Genomic DNA, 4,882 nt, shown 5'->3' on the forward strand with positions numbered 1-4,882 from the left:
CACTGCATTTGAACATATGTGTATTACATGTTTATCACATATGCAATATTTTAATAAACATTTACCAATGGTTAAAACTTTTTGTTGTTTTCTTTATGTTAGTATGACATTAATAACCATGCCATTAAATGTAAGTTTTTATTGTACTATCCCACTAAGTAACAAGTAAGGACACAATGGAAACAATTAACTGTTAGAAAGAATTGCAAGTGATGCATTTAAATTAAAATATTTTATTATTGGAACACTTGATGTAAGATTAAAAATGATTAACATTTCTTCAAATCACATTTATTCTGACATTAAATATATCATTGGCCAATCTTTCCATTTCATTTTAGGATACATGGTATTACCTCCCTTCCCTCCCATCATTCCAAATGCTATTTTATCCTAGAATGAATAATAATATATAATTGGTGTCCAAGATGCTCTATGTTAAATAACAACCCACGTTTGTCTCATAGTTGCAGACATTGATCATCTCTTCATCCAACAACAATGTGGCCATTGAGATGCTGAAACTTGTCACCAACCCTCCGCAGAGTAGGGCTGCCGGGTGACAAACACAGGGATTCTGGCGTGTCCCCTACAACCAGGGGTACCTTCAGGACTTTTTTAGGTGGCCCTGGGCAATTGCCTGGGCCTAAGAGATGCAAGGTAAGTAACAAGGTTTCACCATATCACCAGCCAACACAAGTTCTTTAGGAAAGAATAAGTTGTTTATTCTGACCCACAGGTCAAAAGTATGCAACAGAAAACAAACATCACTTTTGCAGGTCATTCAACAAAAATAGTAGATTTGCAAAAATAAAGCTTTACTGCAAATTCAAAATAAATCAAAACTCCTTAGGCAAACATAGCCACCGCAAACTCTGGTAACAGTTCAGCTTTTCTCTCAGCTCACACATGCAGGCAAAATCACACAGCTGAGACAGATAATCTAATTAGCTTCAAGAACGGGAGTCACAGCAGGATTTCTAAAGTTCCAAAAACCAAACTTAACTATGTCAGTTTGAGCTTCAGATTCACAAACTTGCTTTTAAATCCATTCCTCAGTTTGAAGCAAGTATTATTCTTACTCTCAAAATACTTATAAAGTTCAAACATATCTTAACTTCTGCAGGCATAGTTTGCACAGCAGAAACAAACCAGACATCAGCAAAAGAAAGAAAGAAACACAAACCACTAATGGTTTCTCAGTTGCTGCATTCTTTCATGCAACTTCCATACCTTCCGTCTGGCTTTCTAACATAGGGCCAGCCAGTTCTATCTCCATGCCATCCACACGATCTAGAACCTGGTAGTTTGAAGTAGGCAGGATTTCCTCCAAATCCTGCATGGGATAATCCAGCACGTTTTCCTCCCCTGCTCTGTTCCACAGCTCTTCACCTGCCTTGAGCTGTGGGAGTGACTCGCCCTGGTCACTCGCTCCTCCTCCTCCTGTTTGTCTCTGCCTGCTTTTAAACAGACCAGAGCCAATCCCCTTCAGCCTGTAGCGGGGGATGGGTTTTGGCTCTACAGCAGTTTTTCTCTGCCTAGGTTTTTCTACTGCAGCTACCTTCCTCGTGGCTTCTCTAGCTGCTCTAAAGACAGGAGGCTGTTGTTGCCAATCTGCCTGCCTCTGTTCCAGTTCACTATCTCTTTGGTTATGGGGGCAAGGGAGGTCAGCCTCAAGGTGAGTGCCAGAATCGATCTGGTCTGCTCTTCTGCATCCGATCCTATCAGGGACCGGACTAGTGCTGGTGCTGGGTTTGTCACAAACTCAAAGCTCCAAATATCCCTTTGTAAATCTTTACAGTCCTCTTTAGTCTTAGCCCCATTGAATAGCTTGGTGTCATCTACAAATTTTATTACTTCGCTCTTCGTCCCCGTTTCTATATACCGCCTTTCAAGGTTATCTAAGTGGTTTTCAAATGGATACTCATGAATTTTCCCTATCTGTTCCGGTAGGCTCACAATCTATCTGACATACCTGGGACAATGTAGGATTGAGTGACTTGGCAAGGGTCAAAAGGAGCACTGCAGAGTCTGAAACACAACCTCAGGGTGTTGAGGCTGGAGCTCTAACCATTAGGTCACATCAAACTCTAGTTTAAAGTCCAATTGAATGTATCAGAAGGCAGAAAGGAATATGCTATTTGATGCTTGAAATTTCTAAGACATTAGCAGAGAAAATAAGTTCACAATTCCAATAGAAAAATAAGAATTTTCAATTCCATGCTTTATGTAGGTTAAATCATCTCCTGTACAATTGACTTGGTGGCATATTATCAGTGCAGAGTGACTTAGATTCCATTTTCAGTTAACATTAGGTCAGTTAACTTTAGGACAAAGCTAAGAATTAACGAACGACCCAATACACACTTTAGTGTGATGATACCTATATAAGGTTGTAAAATATACCCCATCCTCTGTAATTGGTTTTTGTCCAGATACTTTAATACAATTATTTATAAAAGACCAGTTAAAGAAATGCATCCCATAACAGCTGTGCACATCCCATTAAACCTCTATCCATTTATTGACAACACCGATCATTATGGAAAACATGATGTTTAGTAATCAACATAAGTGTAAATAGAAAAGGCAGCATCTTACTTACTGCATTGAGCAGTAATGTATTCCCTCCTGCATCCCTCTTCCCTACAATATGTGATGTATGACTGTATTAATATATTATGAGTGGAAAATGATGTGTAATCATTAAAATAATTTGCTCATGACTCCCTGATCTTTTTAAAATTAATATAATTTTATTGTTCTTATGTGTTTCCCATATTCAAACACTGTTATAGCTGCTCATGCGCAGATGCGTCAATCTCTCACGCATTTGACTTGCACCCAATCCTTTTGCGTATACAATAAATAAAACAATATTGCCAGTATTTGATAAGCCTTTTCTCATGTACGCTGCACTTTCATATCGGCGCGACTCACATCTGAATATTTAGGATCAATAGGTCAGCACATGCATACATTGAACAACATATGCGCATGCGCAATTAGGCCCCCCACCCGCATTTACAAATGTCACCATTTCACTTGCGCTCATTATACTAAAACACGTCAATTGCGCGCTGGGAAACTAACCAGTCAATTGCGCAAAAAAGTACTATAACTTTAATATGATGACACACGTCATTATTATGCACTAATGGAGACATGCTGATGTCATCATGCGTTTCAACACATATGCGCGCCATGCTAACGCTAATTGTGTTTCAATAAAGTACTACAAAACTATATACTATACAATTCACACATACTCAATTAATATGCGCATTTCATCACTACAATGTAGTAAAATCTGTTTGACTATTAACCATATAACACGTGTTTTAGATAACCAATAGCAGCGCTGAAAAGGGGAAATCTCACGATATTCACACACCATCGGTCATGTGACTGGTATATAAGCTTTGCAAAAACGTCATAGATTCACAGAGAAGATGGCATCCTATTCAGGTTTTCGTGGGCAGAAGCCCAACTTCTCCGAGCATGAAGTACTCACATTAACTGAGTACTTCACGCTCAATGCGAAACTGCTGTTCCCCGTCAAGGGGAAACGTAGAAATATCGGTGAAATGGACAGGGCCTGGGGTAAACTGGCGGACCTGTTCAATGCCCGCGCTCTAACACCGCAGTCCGTAAGTACTTATTAAATACATGTTGTTCATAGACAATTGCGCGCTGACAAATTGGCACGGAGAAATTGTTTTTCTTTAGCACTCCAGACCAGTAGAGGTTAATCTTTACAAATGGGTATATATCCAATCATGACCAGCAGGTGGAGACTGAAAACAAAACTGTGGGACAGTATATAATATACTCCCTTCTCTATTTACCTCAGTCTTCTTTCAGTCTCCAGCAGGTGTTGAGTGATCTGTACCCATCTCCCTTGGTAGGGCTGTTGGAATTTGTTTAGGGGGTTTCTAGTCACTGTTTATGGCCGGACGGAGCTTGGGCGGGCCCTGTTTGGGGGTCTGTCCGACCTTGGGGGTGTCAAACCCGGCGGGGTCCCTCCCCCCACTTCCTCCACCTCCCCACATTTTTTTAGAGGAGCCTCAGCAGTAAGCCTTGCCCACTAAATCAAGCAAGGCATATTGCTTCGAGAGCCTGTGGAGTCTGTTCTGTAAAAAAAAAAAAAAAATCCTGAGGTAGTGCCGGTCTGAAGGGATGCTTCCCTGTCAGTTTACTGTTTTTTACAGTATTTTTTCATCTAACTGGCACTTTGTTTCTAGCTAGGTCGCGTATGGAGCAATTGTGCCCTTCTCCGGGGGAGTGGGACACAATTAGGTCCAGTCGCGAGGCACTCGCGGCCGGACTGAACTCGGTAGTTTGGCCCGGTGATGTGGTGGAGCTCCGTTGGCAGCGGCTGCAGGCGCCCAGAGCTCCCCGCCGATGGTGCCTCGCGAGTCGGCTGGGAGCAGTGGGGAAGCCCGGTCTTCCCCAACTGCCCACGGAGGGATTCCCTGAAGGATTCCCTCTCAGCTGATTTTTTGACAGCTGATGCCGACTTGCCTGTTTTAGCGGCTGGGACTGTTCAGGCTTCTCAGCCGCTACAGGCTATGGAGGGAGCATTTTTGGCGGGAAAGTCGCCATTTTCACAGTCTGGCCCCTCCATTTTGTCTTCCACCTCAGGTGACCTTCCCCCTGTATTGGAAAAACAGGGACAGGTTTCTGCTGGGTCCCCTGCTGTGGCAGGGAGTCCCTTTGGACCCTCAGGGGGTTTTTCCCCTGATTTCTTTTTTTCTTTGTGCAGAGCCTATTTTCAGGCGGCTGGGGGTCCCAGATGCGCCCAGGGGGTTTCGGGGAGTGGGGTTTCCTCCGCGCTCCCTGCGGCTATGCCTCTCTTGTCTGTTGTGGCGTCCCCTCCTCC

The sequence above is a fragment of the Geotrypetes seraphini genome, chromosome 1 (assembly GCF_902459505.1).
Source record: "Geotrypetes seraphini chromosome 1, aGeoSer1.1, whole genome shotgun sequence".
In the NCBI taxonomy this organism is placed as follows: Eukaryota; Metazoa; Chordata; class Amphibia; order Gymnophiona; family Dermophiidae; genus Geotrypetes; species Geotrypetes seraphini.